The 18,939-nt window shown below is 41.7% G+C and overlaps 1 protein-coding gene across 2 annotated transcripts in view; it reads left to right on the top strand.

Moving 5' to 3' along the window:
• blacat1 (BLACAT1 overlapping LEMD1 locus) overlaps nt 1-18,939 on the top strand; it is a 121,400-nt gene that overhangs the window by 79,744 nt on the left and 22,717 nt on the right. The gene's annotated exons all lie outside the window — the stretch shown is intronic.

The following is an 18,939-nucleotide window of genomic DNA, read 5'->3' as shown; positions in this document are numbered from 1 at the left end:
TCACAACCCTCTGAGAGAAAAAACCTCACCTCATCTCTGTTCCAAATGGGCGACCCCTTATTTTTAAACAATGAATCCTAGCTCTAGATTCCCCCACAGGAGGAAACATCCTCCCCACATTCACCCTGTCAAGACCCCTCAGGATCCTCTATGTTTCAATCAAATCGCCTCCCTCTCTTCCATACTCCAGTGGACCCAAGCCCAGCCTGTCCAACCCCCTCCCCATAAGACAACCCACCCACTCCTTGCACCAGTCTGGTAAACCTTCCCTGAACTGCCTCCAACGCATTTACATCCTTCCTTAAATAAGGTGACATGCAGGTACAGTAACCAAATAAGAAGGCAAATGGCATATTGGTCTTTATTGCAAGAGGACTTGACTACAGGAGTAAAGATGTCTTATTGCAATTATATAAAGTCTTGGTGAGACCACATCTGGAGTATTGTGTACAGGTTTGGTCTCCTTACCTAAAGAAAGATATACTTGCCACAGAGGGAGTACAATGAAGCTTCTATCTCTGCAACCTCCTCCAGCCCTTCAGCTTCAATGAACTCTTTCAATTCTGGCCTCTTCCACATCTCTGATTTTCATGGCCCTACCATTGCTGACTGTGCCTTCAGCTGACTAGGCCCTGTGGTCTGGAATTTCCTCCCTACACCTTTCTGCCTCTCCCTTTTTTGCCTCCTCATCAGGCAATGACCTTAAAAGCCATCTTTTCGACCAAGATTTTGGTCACTTGTCCTTTTGTTTCTGATGCAGTTCGGTGTCAAATTTTGTATAACATATCTGGGAAGCACCAGAGATATTTTAATACATTAAATACACTATATAAATGCCAGTTATCACTGTTATTGAGTGAGTACCAGAGTTGCTTGTCTTTCTAATCTGTCTTCTTCAGTCATATTTCTCCTTGGATCGCCCATTACTCTGATTTACTTTTGAATTTGTGCAATTAATAGCTGGCCAACAGTTGGAAAAATTGGCACTGAGATCAAAGGAGGTCCAACAGGATTAAACTTTTCCAGCAGAATCAATTACATATTGTCCCATTAGTGGTAATGAAGATGATCGCAATTCAGACCATCCTGCCTGCTGAACTGGAGTAGGATGTGGGAGAGGCTGAGAAAGCATTCCCCTATCCTTGCTGGGAAGGAATTGTGGAGGGTGGAGGAGGCAGAGACTTTCTTGACAGGTCGGAGTTATATAGTAGATAGAGAAAAGTAGGAAAATGCATCTAAAATGAAAGGATCTAGGAAGAGCATAATTTCCTATATTACAACAATGACCACGTTTCAAAAATATTTTGTTGGTTGCAAAGTGTTTTGGATCCTGAGATCATGAAAAGAGCTATATAAATGCAAGTTTTTTTTTAGTGGTACTATATGCAAGTTAATGATATTCATGTGTTATATAGTTTCATCACAGTTTCAGAATAAATGATGCATTCATAATGTTGCCATTAGTAATTATCTGACACAATAAAGTTTTATGACTTATGACAAGCTATCTGGGTCACAAAAGGTTACATTCACATTCTGTTGCTTCATAAGATTCTAAGATTTCTCATGAAATTTCATGATGACCTTTATGTTTCATCTCACTTTCACTTTGAAATGCTAAACACTGGAAAACAAGCAAAATACTGCAGATGCTGGAAATCTGAAATAAAAACAAAAAATGCTGGAAAGACTCAGCAGGTCTGGCAGCATCTGTGGAGTGAGAAACAGAGTTAACGTTTGAGTCCATATGACTCCTCTTCAGAGCTGAAGAGAGATAGAAATGTGACGGATTTTATACTGTTTAAGAGAGGGGGTAGAGCAGGTGAAGTGAAATAGCTGAGTTTTTCCAATATTTTCCACTTTATTACTGGAAAATGTAATTGTGTGAGCAATAATAATTGAGGTCCAAGTCTCCTCAATGGTAGAATTTTTATTGTGCTTTATATTATGGAGAGGCTATATTAGTTCAAACTTTAAGGCGACAAACACTTAAGAGTCTCAGAATATGTTATGCATCAGTGAATCTTGAGAATGGTAAATGAAAAGATGATGCTATCCATGCGCATTTGCACTTTCCTCCAATCTAATCATTAATTCCTTCATTCATTTTGTGCTTAAGGTGAGGGTTGTTTTGCACTCCTGTTCTTCCTAGTCCCACAAGAATTTTTTTAAAAATTTTCTATCTTGCCTTTATTGGATCTCCTTTGGCCCCCTTGTATTTCCACGTTGGGGTGTCCTGGCAAGAAACTCGTGCGACTTCTCCCTCAGGTCTCCAAGTAAATAAAGCAGTCGGGTCCCAATGATAAAGGACCGTAGTGGCTTTGGGCAGATGTCCTTGCTGCCTGCTTAGTGAGTGAAAACCCCAAAATTTAGTTCCTAAGAGTCCAAGGTGGGTGACTGAAAGATTGGGTGATTTTTAACTGCCCACCCCACCCACTCTCTGCTTTGAGGGAAGGGTTAAAAATCACCTGCAAATAATTGTAAAGAATTCATGTCATGAAGTAGCTGATCTCATCTGGGGGCAGTAAGGGTTCTGCAACTGACCTCGGCACCCCTGAATTGGGAGCAGAAGGGGAGAAAAATCAGGTGTGTTTTCACTGACCAGTTGGATAGTATCTGCATGTGGTGTCAGCGAGGGATGGATCAGGCTGGGCTGTGGTGCCCCTCAGGTAGAACAAATACTCTCACATGCATGTAAGGTGGCTTACATAAGATAAGAAAGAACCTGCATTTATATAGCGTCTCTGTACGCATGCATTAATACGCTTTACAGTCGATGAAATACTTTATGAAGTGTGGTCACTGTTGTAGCGTAGGATACAAAAGGTGCCTGGGAATTAACATAGATATTTATTACGTGCTGGAAGCATTTTGCTTCAACCAGTAAAGCAGAGCATTTAATTTAGGAGAAATGGCTCTTTTCAAACAACCAAGAGATGTAAAATGTGAACGTGTGTTACTGTGTGAAGGGAATAGTCAGGATTTTAATGATGCCATATGGCTTCTAATTACGGACAGAGCAGGAGCAGAATTTACTGCTACTTTCTCTAATCTGCTATTCTGTGCCTGCTGCTGCAGACCCTGCTCAACTGGGGAGTTGAGCAATAGCTTCGTAATTAGTGATTGATAACAGAAGGCACACACATATTACACGGAAGACACGTGAAGATTGGAGTAGGATCGAGGCTTACAAAAGAAAAACAAACACAACATTTGTCAGACTCCATTTATCAGCTGATTTTTTTTTTTTCGAGTGTTAGCTGTGTTTCAGTGGGTAGCACACTCACCACTGAGCCAGAAGGATTCAGCTCCCAGTCCAGGGGCTGGTGCACAAAGTCTAGACTGGCATATCAGTGCAGTATTGAGGGAGTGCTACACTGTTGGGAGCTGCTGCCTTTTGAATGAGACATTAAATCAAGGCCCTGTTTGTCCTCAGATGTATGTCAAAGATCAAATGGCACTATTGGAAGAAAAACAGAGATGTTCTCCCAGTGTCCTGACCAATATTCATCCCTTATTCAACACCTAAAATATCTAGTAATTTATTTTATTGCTGTTAGTGCGAGTTTGCTATGCAAAAATTAGATGCCACATTTCCAACATTACAACAGTAAATACAATTAGAAAGTGCTCCATTGGCTATATTAGAGCATCCTGAGCTTGAGTGATATATAAATAAAAATATAGATATAAAAAGATATAGATATATAGATGTAAAAATACGGAAATACAATTATTTCTTTATACCATTGGGTCCAATAGGTTGTTGAAGGCATGCAGCAGATGGGCCATGGATGCAAAGCTGTAGATGTGCAACTGATTTGCAAAAATGCAGAGTGCTGCATGTTATAGCCAGGATATGACAAGTTCACAAGGCATGCTACATTACACTGTTGCAATAGGGGTTAGTAACAGTGTGCCATGTGATCCTACAGGCAAGTGTCAGGGATGCTATGCGGTAGGGCAAAGATGTGGCAAGCTCACTGTGTGATACTTCAGCTAGGTCACTCGGAGAAGAATGAAATGCAACTGTATAGGCATACAACCATATCACAGCACATATCAAATATTCCTGTTTATCTTTAAAATGAAAGGATAATTGCTTACATTAAAATAAAGCTAATCTGTAATATTTAACTTACTAGATTTGGGGTGTCTAATGTAGGACTTTGCCAGATCTGATTTGCTCCATAATGTCATCCAGTCCAATATGTTTGTACATTGTATGACCCACCAATGGGCTCTTTATTCTTAAAGTTCTGCCATGATCTGATCCTTCCCATTCTCAGCACTGAACCACAGTTTGATTATTGTCGATGAAAAGTTTGTGAAGAGAATAGAATTTTCTTTTGATCTACAAAATATTTAAGACGGAGATTACTAAGTATAAAATGGTGGACTAGGCTAAGGAGTAGGAAGAGTTGTTGATCACAATTTAGCAAATGAAGAATGGGGTGGCGGAGTAACTAAGACAATTCATTAAGCAGCTTTGGAAGATTATTGTGTGATTTCTGATTGTTCTCCCGTGTTAACACTGTCTGGTTGAAATGCAGGAAAGGATAATCATCTGTTACAGATTGTTTCCAATGTCCCAATGGCTACTGATGCACTGAGTCCCCTGCCTCAAAATTTTGAGGGTCACCATTGAGCAGAAATTCAACTGGACCAGTCACATGAATATCGTGGCTATTAGAGTGGGTCAGAGGCTGGGTATTGTGTGATGAGTGGCTCAGCTGACTCCTGCAAAACCTCTCCTCCATCTTCAAGGCACAAGTAAATGATGTAATGAAATACTGTCTACTTGCCTGAATACATATAGAAGCTCAACACCATTCGGGACAAAGCAGTCTGCTTGATTGGCACCCATCTCCCATTTTAAGCATCCACTCTCTCCACCACTGGTGTTACATGGCTGAAATGTTCAGGATGTACTGCAGCAATTCTCCAAGGCATCTTCAGCAGCACCTCCCAAATCTGTGACTTCCACAACCTGGAAGGACAAGGGCAACAGGTGCATGGAAACACCAAAACGAGTTACCTTACAAGTCATACACCATCCCGATTTGGGCATATACCACTGTTGTTTCATCATTGCTGGGTCAAAACCCTGGAACACCCATTTCTCACGTGGGCGACAGCGGTTACACAAGACAGCCACCACCACATTCCCAAGGGCAACTAGCAGTTGAGCAATAAATGCTGGCCCTTTGCTACCATTGCCCATATCCCAAGAGTGAATTTTTAAAAAACCATTTGCTGATAGTGCAATGGTAGTTCATTCATCGTCATATAATAATATAAGCATCTTTATAAAGCTTTTCCAAGTCAAAATATCTATCTTTTACATATCTTTTGTTTGAAGTGCAGTGAGTGTTATGTTGGAAAATAGCCATGAATACAGACAACACAGCTCGCTCAATAAAAAAGGTGAACAGAGATTTCTAGCTTCAGCTGGTCCAAATTCCCCAAATATTCAGTAGACAATATTTGTGATTTCAACCCAAAGCAAAACACCTGCTGGCTACTGTCAGGTATTGCCAGTTAAAACCCTCCAGATACCACTGAATAATGTTTGGCAAATGTCCAGTGCAATGTAGTATCAGGAATTAGCAGTTGAGCCCTGCAGACACCATGGAGTGATAGCTGGCACCTGTCCAGTATCAGATAGCATCAGGTATTGGCAGTCAGAATTCTCCAGATGCCATTGAATGATACTGCAAATGTGCCGCAGTGCCAGCTGGTACCAGTATTAGCAACTGGAACCTTGTAGATAGCAATGGATTTGTTTTATAATCCATATAATTAAAGAAATGTCACTACCCTTAGGGGTTCTATGTTAATTCTGCAATGCAATAAGTTTTTGAACATTTATTTAATGCATCTCACAACTAAATTGGGCAAAGTACAATTCCAAATTGTAGCTGTTTAGAGTTGAGCCTAACTTTGCATGCTTGGAAAGCTGGACTGGAACCAGGTCTAGTTATGTTCCTTGGGGTTGGTTTTGGCCTGTGCTTATGCAAAGTGTTACAGTCGTGTGATCTTCTTCCAACCTGTCCAATCATACTGACTGCAGCTCGTTCTCAGTAGTTCCCCTATTAACAGTGTGAGTGTGACAGCTAGAGTCAACCTGAAGCTGCAGGGATGGCATGAGATTGCGTTATTTCCTGTCTTGTCTTGCAGCAAATTTTGTGATCACAAGCTGCCAGGGTCATTAGAGAGGCAAATACTCACATTGGAGGATTCAAGCTGTCTGAATTCAGATACCTGGTAGCTAAGGATACTTTATCACACATTTTTGCACAGTCACAACTATGTTAATGTGCACAGGTTGGTGGTCAAATTTGATGATTAAAGAATTTTACTCACTTACCAGTTTTGGTAAAGCAGCAAAATTAAATAGTTCTCCAGCTTTTAAGTAATGTATGTTTACATTTCTATCTGAGAAGCTTCAGTTTATCTATCCCTGAATTTCTGATCCATCTGTGTGTTTATTCCTCCATCTCTGATCTTCTCTCTAACTCCAATTAGCTTATTTGTTCTTCCTTTGCAATGTTTTAGTGTATTTCTGCCACATTCCTAATTCATTTTCCCCCTGATAAGTAAAATTGGCAAGTAATTGGCATCAGAAATTTATTTTCCAAGAATACTTGAGCTGGAAAACACCATACCCTAAAAGCACAAAGCATCTTCTTTCCAACTATTTGCTGTTGTCTTATCATTTGGGTCCTGGTTGCTATGCAAGATTAATTTCTGGAGGCTATATTTTCCTCAATTTTATTTTGCCAGAGTACAACCCTGTCATTCCTGACAAATGTCACTCTTAATTGGTGAGAAGGAAAAACTTGCATTTATCTAGCACCTTAGTTCAACTAAAGACTGAAAAACCACTAAATAGGAATCACTGAAATTAAGTTATCAAGGAACATATCGCAAAATAGTAAAATACTTTACAAGCCCATCAATAAAGAAAAGAAGACTATGATGAGAGTGGGACAATTAAGGGATAGACAGGATAATACTGCAGCTAATGATAGTGATAGCAAAAATACTAAATAATTATTTTGCATCAGCATTTACCAGAAAAATAGAACAAATAGACATGACTGAAAGATGAGAAGAGCAATGAGATAAGATATTTAAAATGAAAAGGGGGATGTATTGACTAAACTAAACAAACTCAAAGATGCTAAGACCCTTGATCAAGATGGATTGCATCCACATATTTTAGGAGACTCCAGGGAAGAGATAGTAGATGTATTACTACACATATTTAATCATTCTTTAGAAATGGGTGTAGTGCCAGAGGACTACTGTATAGCTAATGTAATTTCTATATTTAAGAAGAACAGAACATGTCTATGGAATTAAAGATCAATCAGCTTAGGAAAAATAATGGAATCTCTGCTAAAGGTGGGAATAGAAGAACATCTAGAAATGCAAAATATAATAATGAATAGTTAGCATGGAATTCAAAAGGGAAAATCTTGTTTGACCAACCTTATTGAATTTTTTGAGGAGACAACAGAGAGAATGCAGTTGATGCAATTTATTTGGATTTTCAAAAGGCCTTTGTTAAGGTGCCCCATAATAGACTGGTGCCCCTTCAATCACTCTCTGTGGTAGCGAGTTCCATGTTCTCACCACTCTTTTGGTAAAGATATTTCTTCTAATTTTCTGGTTGAATTTCTTGGTGATTATCTTATGTTGATGGCCTCTGGTTATGCTCTTTCCCACAAGAAGAAACATTCTCTATGTGTCCACCCTCTCAAAACCTTTCATAACTTAAAGACCTCTATTAGGTCACCCCTTAGCCTTCTTTTTCAAGAGAAAATAGACCCAGCCTGTTAATCCTCTCCTGATATGTATACCCATACATTTCTGGTATCATTTTTGTAAATCTTCTCTGCACCCTCTCCAGTGCTTCTTTATCATTTTTATAATGTGGTGGTCAGAACTGCATGCAGTATTCTAAGTGTGGTCTAACTAAAGTTTAGCATAACTTATTTTTCAATTCTATCTCTCTAAAAGTAAAGCTTAGTGCTTGGTTTGCTTTTTTAATGGCCTTACTAATCTGAGGCACAACTTTTAGTGATTTGTGTATTTGTACTCCAAGATCCCTTTATTCCTCTATCCCACCTTCCAAGGTGCAAGTCTAGGTGGGATAGAGGATGAATAAAGTCAGAGAAAGTGGAGTCAGGAGACAAGTGGCTGAATTGATTGTTAGTTGGCTTCAAGATAGAAATCAAAGAGTGGTAGTAAAGGGTAGCTATTCAGAGTGGCAGAATATGGTGTTCACAATTTACATTAATGATTTGGGTTTGGAATCAAAAACACAATTTCTAAATTTGAGGATGATACCAGAAAGGGTGGGGGGATAATTAATACTGAGGAGGACTGCAACAAATTACAGGAAGACATCACTCACTTTCAGGGAGAGCAGTCGGAGGTGGACCTGCAGGAGATACACGGAGTGGGGAGAGAATAAATACAGCCCAGGGAGCGCGGCCTACCTCCCTCACCTTCTGAAGATCAGCCAGAGAGGTGGACCTGTCAGCTGCTCAGAACTGGCCCGCACTGAGTTCGAAAGGAGAGTGAAAAAAAAATTGTGACATCACAGAAAAGAAGCAATTTGACTGGTCGGAGAAGAAACTAGCTGTTTGGTGGGTATCTTGTGAGTATCTAGTAAGTGTTTAAGGTTTATTCTATTTCCAAGGTTTAGAATAAAGTAGGAACTGTACTTTTTGGTAAGATTTATTAAATAGGATTTAAAAGTTTAAGTGATTTAAAAGTTTAAGGTTAGGGCATGGCAGGACAGCTCAGCCAAGCGGAATGCCCGTCCTGTAGCAAGTGGGAAGTCATGGACACTTCTCGTGACCCAGACGACTCCATGTGCAGGAAGTGTCACCGGCTGTACAAGCTTGAGTTCTACGTGTCAGAGCTTGAGCAGCGGCTGGAGTCACTGAGGTGCATCGTGAAGCAGAGACCTACGTGGATAGCACATTCAGAGAGGTGGTCACACTGCAAGTTAGGGGCAAGCAGGCAGATAGGAAATGGATGACCACCAGGTAGTCCAAGTGAAACAGGCAGGTAGTGCAGGAGTCCCCAGAGGTCCTGCTCACTAACCGGTTTTCCATTCTGGATATCGCTGAGGGTGATGGATCCTTGGAGGAGTGCAGCAAGAGCCAAGTCCATGGCACCATGGGTGGAAGGCGGGGAGGAAGAAGAGCGCAAGGGCAGCACTGATAGGGGATTCTTTAGTTAGGGGAGCAGACAGGCATTTCTGCGGGCGTCAACATGATTCCAGGATGGTTTGTTGCCTCCCTGGTGCTAGGGTCAAGGATGTCACAGAACGGCTGCAGGACATTCTTGTGGGGGAGGACAAATAGCCAGAGGTCGTGGTCCACTGGTTCTAATGGCAAAAGTAGGAAGGGGGATGTGGTCCTGCAATCGGAATTTAGGGAGCTAGGGTGGAAAATTAGCAAGCAGGACCTCTAAAGTAATCTCCAGATCACACCCAGTGCCACGTGCCAGTCGGCACAGAATTAGGAAGATATGACAGATGATTGCGTAGCTGGAAAGATGGTGTAGGAGGGAGGGCTTTAGATTCTTGGGACACTGGGACTGGCTCAGGCAGAGGCAGCACTTGTACAAGCTGGACAAGTTGCATCTGAACAGAGCCAGGACTGAATTCCTTGTGGGTTGTTTTGCTCGTTTTGCTGGGGTGGGTTCAGACTAACTCAGCAGGGGTGTGGGGACCAGGAGAGAATATTAGAAAGTAATATCAGGGTGCATGGAATGTTGGAAGAGGCAGAGAGCACTAAAATAGAGAATAGTAAGTTAATAGATGGAGTCGGAGTAAGGGAGCAAGTAATGAAGTCGAAATCAGGGTTACACTGCATGTATGTGAATGCACGGAATATAGTTAATAAAATTGGGGAGTTACAGGCACAGATTGCCTTGTGGGATTATGATGTTGTGGCGGTAACGGAGACCGGCATAAGGAAGAGCAGATCTGGGTGCTAAATATTCCTGGTTATAAAGTGTTCAGAAAAGATAGGAAAGGGAAAAAAGTAAGAGAGGTGGCGTTTTTGGTTAAGGAAGGTATTGCAGTACTGGGGAAAGAGGATGTGTCAGAGGATTCAAGGACAGAATCGATTTGGCTATAGCTAAGGAATAAGAAGGGTGTAATTACATTGCTTGGTATAATGTATAAACCACCAGCTAGCGGGGAGGATATAAAGCAACAAATCTGCAAGGAAATTACAGAGAGGTGTAAACATCGTAGAGTAGTTATAATGGGGGACTTTAATTACCCGTAAATAGACTGGGATAGTGGTAGTGTAAGGGGAAGTGAGGGACAAGTGTTCCTAGATTGTGTTCAGGAGAATTTCCTACAGCAGAATGTGTCCAGTCCAACAAGAAAGGAGACACTGCTAGACCTGGTTCTTGGGAATGAGGTGGGCCAAGTAGATCAAGTGACAATAGGGGAACATTTAGGGGACAGTGATCGTTGTACCATAAGGTTTAGGAATACGGTGGAAAAGGATATTGGTCAATCGAGAGTAAGAATAATCAACTGGCAGAGAGCAGACTTCAATGGGGCAAAAACAGAGCTGAGCTGGATAGAGTGGAATCAAAACTTGATGGGAAAAACAGTAGCTAAACAATGGGCCACCTTCAAAAAGGAGATGGTTTGGGCACAGTGAAAATATGTTCCCTCAAAAGGGAAGGGTAGGACAAGCAAATCCAGAGCTCCCTGGATGACAAAGGAGATAAAAATTAAGTTAAAGGAAAAAAAGTGTGCTTACAACAGGTGTCAGGTAGCAAATACAACTGAGAACCAAGCTGAATACAGAAGGTTCAAAAAGGATGTGAAAAAGAAAATACGAGAAGCAAAGAGGGATTATGAAAAAAGACTGACAGCTAACATAAAAGAAAATCCCAAAGTATTCTATAAGCGCATCAATAGTAAAAGGGTGGTAAAAGGAGGAGTAGGGCGAATTAGGGACCAAAAAGGGGATTTACACATAGAGGCAAGAGGCATGGCTGAGTTGTTAAATGAATACTTTCCATCTGTCTTTACTTACGAGGCAGATGCTGTCCAGGCTATAGTGACAGAGGAGGAAACTCAGTCATTAGAAGGGTTTAAAATTGATAAGGAGGAGATATTGGATAAGCTGTCAGTACTTAACGTTGATAAGGCGCTGGGACCGGATGAGTTGCATCCAAGAATATTGAAGGAAGTGAGAATGGAAATTACAGAGGCACTGGCAATAATCTTTCAACATTCCTTGAATCCGGGGGAGGTGCCGGAGGACTGGAGAATTGCAAATATTATGCCCTTGTTCAAAAAAGATTGTAAAGATCTGCCCTGCAATTACAGACCAGTCAGTTCAACTTCGGTGGTGGGGAACCTTCTAGAAACAATTATTCAGGATAGAATTAATATTCACATGGAAAAATTTGGATTGATTCGGAAGAATCAGCATGGATTTGTATATGGACTTCCAAAAGGCATTCGATACAGTGCCACACAACATGAGGAAAGTTACAAGTAATGGAATAAAAGGGGCAATGTGAATGCAAAATTGGCTGAGGGATAGGAAACAGAGAGTAAAGGTTAATGGCTATTTTTCAGGCTGGAAGAAGGTTTGTAGTGGAGTTCCCCAGGGGTTGGTTTTGGGACCCTTGCTCTTCTTGATATATGTTAACGATCTAGAACTTGGTGTACAGGGGACAATTTCAAAGTTTGTAGATGACACAAAACTTGGGAGAATTATAAACTCTGTAGAACTTGAAAAGGACATTGACACATTGGCGGAGTGGGCAGATTGGTGGCAGATGAAATTCAATGTGGAGAAGTGTGAGGTGATACACTTTGGTACAAAGAACATGGAGAAACAGTATAAAATAAAGAATACTATTCTAAAGGGTGTGCAGGAGCAGAGAGACCTGGGTGTATATGTATATAAGTAATTAAAGGTGGCAGGACAGTTAGAGAAAGCTGTTTCTAAAGCATACAGTATTCTAGGTTTCAGTAATAGGGGCATAGAGTACAAGAGCAGGGAGGTTATAATGAACTATATAAGATACTGGTTAGACCTCAGCTGGAATATTGTGTAGAGTTCAGGGCGCCACACTATAAGAAGGATGTGAATGCATTGGAGTTTACGAGAATGGTTCCAGAGATGAGACATTTCAGTTATGAGGAAAGATTGGAGAAGGTTGGAGAAAGATTGGGACAGTTTTCCTTGGAGAGGAGAAGGCTGAGACTTTATAGAAGTTTTCAAATTAATAAGGGGCCTGGACAGAGTAGATAGGGAGAAACTGTTCCCGCTCGTAAATGGATCGAGAACCAGAGGGCACACTTTTAAAATGTTTTGCAAAAGAAGCAAATGTGAGGTGAGAAAAAACATTTTCACACAGAGAGTAGTTAGGGTTTGGAATGCACTGCCTGGAAGTGTGGTGAAGGCAGGTTCAATTGAGGCATTCAAGAGGGCATTGGATGATTATCTAAACAGAAACAATGTGCAGGGTTATTGGGAAAAGACAGGAGATTGGCACCAAGTTAAAATGTTCAGAGAGCTGGTGCAGACACAATGGGCCGAATGGCCTCCTTCTACACCGTAACAATTATGTGATTAATAAACTTGCAGAATGGGAAAATAATTGGCAAATGAAGTTCAAAACAGATGTATATGAGTCAGTACCTTTTGGTAGGAAGTATAGGGAGGTCGCTTATTACTTGGAAGGTGATAATGGTAAACAAGGAAATGGCAGAAGCGTTGAACGGGTATTTTGTTTCTGTTTTCACTGTAGAAGACTGAGAAAACTTCCCAAAGATTCTTGAAAATCAAGAGGTGAACGGGAGGGAGGAACTTAAAGCAATCACCATCACGAGGAAAAGGTGCTGGGAAAACTACTAGATCTAATGGCTGACAAGCTCCCAGGACCAGATGGCCTGCAACCTAAAAGAGGCGGCTGCAGAGATAGTAGATGGATTGGTTATAATCTTCTAAAATTCCTTAGATTCTCAAAGGGTTCCAATGGACTGGAAAATAGCTAAAGTAACACCTTTATTCAAGAAAGGAGAGAGACAGAAAGCAGGAAACTACAGGCCAGTTAGCCTAAACATCTTTCAGAGGGAAATTACTGGAATCCATTATTAAGGAGGTTATAGCAGGATACTTAGAAAATCATAATATGATCAGGGAGAGTCAACATGGCTTTCTGAAAAAGGAATTCTGTTTAACTAATTTATTAGGGCTTATTGAGGAGGTAACAAGCAAAGTGGATAAAGGGGAGCTGGTAGATGTGGTATACTTGGATTTCCAAAAGGCATTTGATAAGGTGCCATATCAAAGATTACTACAGAAAATAAGAGAATATGGTGTAGGGGGTAACATATTAGAATGGTTAAAGGGCTGGTTAGCTAACAGGAAGCAGAGAGTAGGGATAAATGGGCATTTTTTCAAGTTAGCAAACTGTTACTGGTGGAGTGCCACAGGGATCAGTGCTGGGGCCTCAACTAAGACCATAAGACCATAAGACATAGGAGCAGAAATTAGGCCATTCGGCCCATCGAGTCTGCTCCGCCATTCAATCATGGCTGATAAGTTTTTCAACCCCATTCTCCCGCCTTCTCCCCGTAACCTTTGATCCCCTTACCAATCAAGAACCTATCTATCTCAGTCTTAAATACACTCAATGACCTGGCATCCACAGCCTTCTGTGGCAATGAATTCCATAGATTCACCACTCTCTGGCTAAAGAAGTTTCTCCTCATCTCTGTTCTAAAAGGTCTTCCCTTTACTCCGAGGCTGTGCCCTCAGGTCCTAGTCTCTCCTACTATAGAACCATAGAACACTACAGCACAGAAAAACAGGCCATTCAGCCCTTCTAGTCTGTGCCGAAATATTATTCCGCTAGTCCCATTGACCTGCACCCAGTCCATAACCCTCCAGACCTCTCCCACCCATGTATCTATCCAAGTTATTCTTAAAACTTAAGAGTGAGCCCGCATTTACCACGTCAGATGGCAGCTCGTTCCACACTCCCACCACTCTCTGAGTGAAGAAGTTACCCCTAATGTTCCCCCTAAATCTTTCCCCTTTCACCCTAAAGCCATGTCCTCTCATGTTTATCTCTCCTAATCTAAGTGGAAAGAGCCTACTTGCATTTACTCTGTCTATACCCCTCATAATTTTGTAAACTTCTATCAAATCGCCCCTCATTCTTCTACGCTCCAAGGAATAAAGTCCTAACCTGTTTAATCTTTCCCTGTAACTCAACTCCTGAAGACCCGGCAACATCCTAGTAAATCTTCACTGCACTCTTTCAATCTTACTGATATCCTTCCTGTAGTTAGGTGACCAGAACTGCACACAATACTCCAAAGTTGGCCTCACCAATGTCTTATACAACCTCACCATAACATCCCAACTCCTATACTCAATACTTTGATTTATGAAGGCCAGTATGCCAAAAGCTTTCTTTACAACCCTGTCTACCTGTGACGCCACTTTCAGGGAATTATGTATCTGAACTCTCAGATCCCTTTGTTCCTCCACACACCTCAGTGCCCTACCATTTACTGTGTATGTCCTACCTTGGTTTGTCCTTCCAAAATGCAACACCTCACACTTTTCTGCATTAAATTCCATCTACCATTTTCTGGCCCATTTTTCCAGTTGGTCCAGATCCCTCTGCAAGCTTTGAAAGCCTTCCTCGCTGTCCACAATGCCTCCAATCTTAGTGTCATCAGCAAACTTGCTGATCCAATTTACCACATTATCATCTAGATCATTGATATAGACAACAAACAACAATGGTCCCAGCGCAGATCCCTGAGGCACACCACTAGTCAAAGGCCTCCAGTCTGAGAAGCAATCATCCACTACCACTTTCTGTCTTCCCCCACACAGCCAATTTCGAATCCAGTTTACAACCTCTCCATGGATACCAAGTGTCTGAACCTTCTGAACTAACCTCCCATGTGGGACCTTGTCAAAGGCCTTACTAAAGTCCATGTAGATAACATCCACAGCCTTTCCTTCATCTACTTTCTTGGTAACCTCCTCGAAAAACTCTACAAGGTTCGTTAAACACGACCTACCACGCACAAAGCCATGCTGACTATCCTTACTCAGCCCTTGGCTGTCCAAATGGACACTAGAAACTACTAATGGAAACATCTTCCCCACGTCCACTCTATCCAGGCATTTCAGTATTCTGTAAGTTTCAATCAGATCCCCCCTCACCCTTCTAAACTCCGAGTATAGACCCAGAGTCCTCAAACGTTCCTCATATGTTAAGCCTTTCATTCCTGGGATTGTTCTCATGAACCTCTTCTGGACCTTCTCTAGGGCCAGCACATCCTTCCTGAGATACGGGGCCCAAAATTGCTCACAATATTCTAAATGTGGTCTGACCAGAGCCTTATAAAGCCTCAGCAGCATATCCCTACTTTTATATTCTAGTCCTCTCAAAATAAATGCCAACATCGCATTTGCCTTCCTAACTACTGACTCAACCTGCAAGTTAACCTTAAGAGAATCCTGGACTAGGACTCCCAAGTCCCTTTGCACTCCAGATTTCTGAATTCTCTCCCCATTTAGAAAATAGTCTATGCTTCTATTCTTCCTACCAAAGTGCATGACCTCACACTATTTATAATCTATATCAATGATTTGAGACCGAATGTATGGTAGCTAAATTTGCCAATGACACCAAGATAGGTAAGAGAGTAAGTTGTCAAGAGGAGGTAGAGAGTCTGCAAAGCGATACAGACAGGTTAAGTGAGTGGGCAAAAATTTGGCAGATGGAGTATAATGTGAGAAAATGTGAACTTATCCGCTTTGGCAAGAAGAATGAAAAAGCAGTAAACTATTTAAATGGAGAGACATTGCATAACTCGATGGGTACAGAGAGATCTGGATGCCCAGGTATATAAATCACAAAAAGTTAGTATCCAGGTACAGCAAGTGATTAGGAAGGCAAATGGAATGTTGGCATTTATCGCAAGGAATATAGAAGTAGGGAAGTTGTACTGCAGCTGTACAGGGCATTGGTAAGACTACATCTGGAATACTGTGTACAGTATGGTCTCCTTATTAGACAAAAGATATAATTGCATTAGAAGTAGTACAGAGAAGTTTCACTTGACTCATTCCTGGGATGAAGGGCTTATCCTATGAAGAAATGTTGAACAATGTTTGGCAGAGGTATAGAATATAAAAGTAAGGATATAATGTTGGAATTGTATAAAACACTGATGAGGCCATAACTGGGGTACTGTGTGCAGTTCTGGTCACCACATTACAGGAAGGACGTAATAGCTCTGGAGAGAGTGCAGAGGAGGTTTAGAAGAATGTTGCTAGGGTTAGAAAAGTAGCTACGAGGAGAGATTGGATAGGTTGGGGTTATTTTCTTTAGAACAAAGAAGGCTGAGAGGTGACTTGATTGAGGTGTACAAAATTATGAGGGGAATAGATAGAGTGGACAGGATAAAATTGTTTCACTTGGTGGAGAATTCTAGATCCAGGGGACATAGATTCAAGATAAGTGGCAGAAGGTGTAGGGGGGACATGAGGAAGATTTTTTTACGCAGAGGGTAGTGGGTGTCTGGAATTCGCTGCCCAAGTTGGTGGTAGAGGCAGAAACTCTAAACTCTTTTAAAAAGTACCTGGATCTGCACCTTAAGTGCTGTAAGCTGCAGGGCTATAGGCTGGGTGCAGGAAGGTGGGATTAGAAAGGGCACCTGGGTGTCCTCAGGCTAGCATGGACAAGATGGGCTGAATGGCCTCCTTCTGTGCTGTAACTTTTCTATGGTTCTATGTTGGGCCTCTACCGAATGAGTTTAGAAAAATGAGAGGTGATCTTATTGAAATATGTAAGATCCTGTGGGGACTTGACAGGGTAGACACAGAGAGGATATTTCCACTTGTGAGGGAGGCTAGAACCAGAGTTTAAGAACAAGAGGTCTCCCTTTTAAGACTGAGATGAGGAGACATATTTTCTCTAGAGGTTCATTAGGATGTGGAATTCACTTCCCCAGAGAGCAGTGGAGGCTGGGTCATTGAATTTATTCAAGGCAAGAGTTAGACAGATATTTGATAGACAAGGGAATCAAGGGTTATGGTGGGCAGACAGGAAAGTAGAGTTGAGACCACAACCAGAGCGGCCATGGTCTTATGGAATGGCGGAGCAGGCTCAAAGGGCTATTCCTGCTCCTAAGTCCTACATTCCTATGAATGCAGGCATCTGGCATGTTTTGGTTGGGCTGAGAGGATATATGGTACAGAAACAGTCCAATATAAAAGCCCCATGGGCAGAATTTTTTAGATGATGGGGCTTCGCGCATCATCACCCGAAGGGTCAGCAGGAACCACATTCCCGCTGATCACAGCAGCCCCACAGCCATTTAAGGGTCCAAGTCCCGGCTCAGAGATTCTCCGGCGAATCTGATTGGCTGACAGCGCCAATCCCAGCATTGTAGTCCCAGCAGCGCCAGTGGCTGCGGTGGTAAGGACTCGGACTACAATCAGTCCTCAAATTTCTAAACACTCGGGTCCAGGACCAGGTAAGTGCAGGGGAGGTGAGGCCCAAGGGAATGGGGCGAGGGGGATGAGGGTACTAATGGAGTGTCCAGGAAGGGATGGAGCATTCGCCTGTGGACAGATCTTGAGGGGGTGGTGAGGGGGTGGCCTCATCCAACGTAGAAAGGGGCCCTTAAGGGAGCCCCACCCCTTCCTGCCCGAGGTCTGCCCTTGCTCCTGAACTCCTTCTGCTGCCCCAGGCCATGCCCTCCCAACATAAAATTGTAGACAGGTCAGGGGATGAGCAGCAGGGTGGTGGGAAGGTCACTTCGAGTAATTTTATGGGGTCCCGCACCTGCAAACCCGCTGGTGGGGGGACTGTAAAATTCTGCTCCGTATGTCTAATAGGCTCCAAGTCATTAATTCTATCTTCTACAATACTCTTACTTCATAATGATCTATTTGCTAGTTTAAAGAAATTTGTAGGAAATCTATTAAAAAAATAAAGCATTAGATGGCTTACAGCACACACATTCCTGAGCGATTGAGATGTTGTGGTGATTTAAGAGTTATTGTTTCTTTGAATACCTATAGCACAGTATCCCTATTGGTATGTGCCAGGTGTTTCCATCTGTGAATACTATCCAGTAATTCTTGCTGGATAATGCACATGGATGGGCAGCTCTCAGTGATACTCTCAGTGATGGAATAATCGTTGAAAATGATTGCCTAGGCTCTCATATGAAAGGTGACCACTTAGATCCAGGTACTGGAGGACTACCAGCACCTGTGGAGCCATACCTCAGCAGGAATCAATGCCTTCAGATGCACAAGGGTGAAAATTAGCCAAAACAAATAGCTTTATGCGAACTAAAGTTTTATTTTATAATTGAAATAACATAGCTATTTTTGCTGACACAAACAGCTATGAATTTGTCTTTCATGTTGACAGTTGTGAGCTACCCACTATCAGCAGACCAGAGATATTATAATAACTGAGGTAATTATTTATTTCTTTAGAACATGGCGACCTTAATCCATTCCACAATATACATGTTAAAAACATATTTTCTTGGTTCAAAGAAAGAAAATCAACTGCTTTGAAACACAATGATTTTATTGCTGCCCTAATAAGAGTTATTGGGTATCTGTTAAATCCCCAAGGGCAGTTCAGTGCCTGTGAAAATACAACTCAAGTTTCATCTATTGGGTGAAATGGATAGACTGAAGTGAATGATTTCTTTATAATGCATCTCTGAGGAGCATTAGATTGAAATCTGTTCACTTTCAATCCATTAATTCCATCTCTAAGGACTCTCTTAGCTGAGGCACCGTATCTACAGTTTGATTACCCAGTTGTAGTGGACCATATTAGTATTTCACTGCTACAATAGTGTTTGTG

Source organism: Cetorhinus maximus, chromosome 8 (genome assembly GCF_964194155.1).
Source record: "Cetorhinus maximus chromosome 8, sCetMax3.hap1.1, whole genome shotgun sequence".
NCBI classification, from domain to species: Eukaryota; Metazoa; Chordata; class Chondrichthyes; order Lamniformes; family Cetorhinidae; genus Cetorhinus; species Cetorhinus maximus.
The sequence above is the reverse complement of the archived record's forward strand: the minus strand, read 5'-3'. Positions and strand labels throughout refer to the sequence as shown.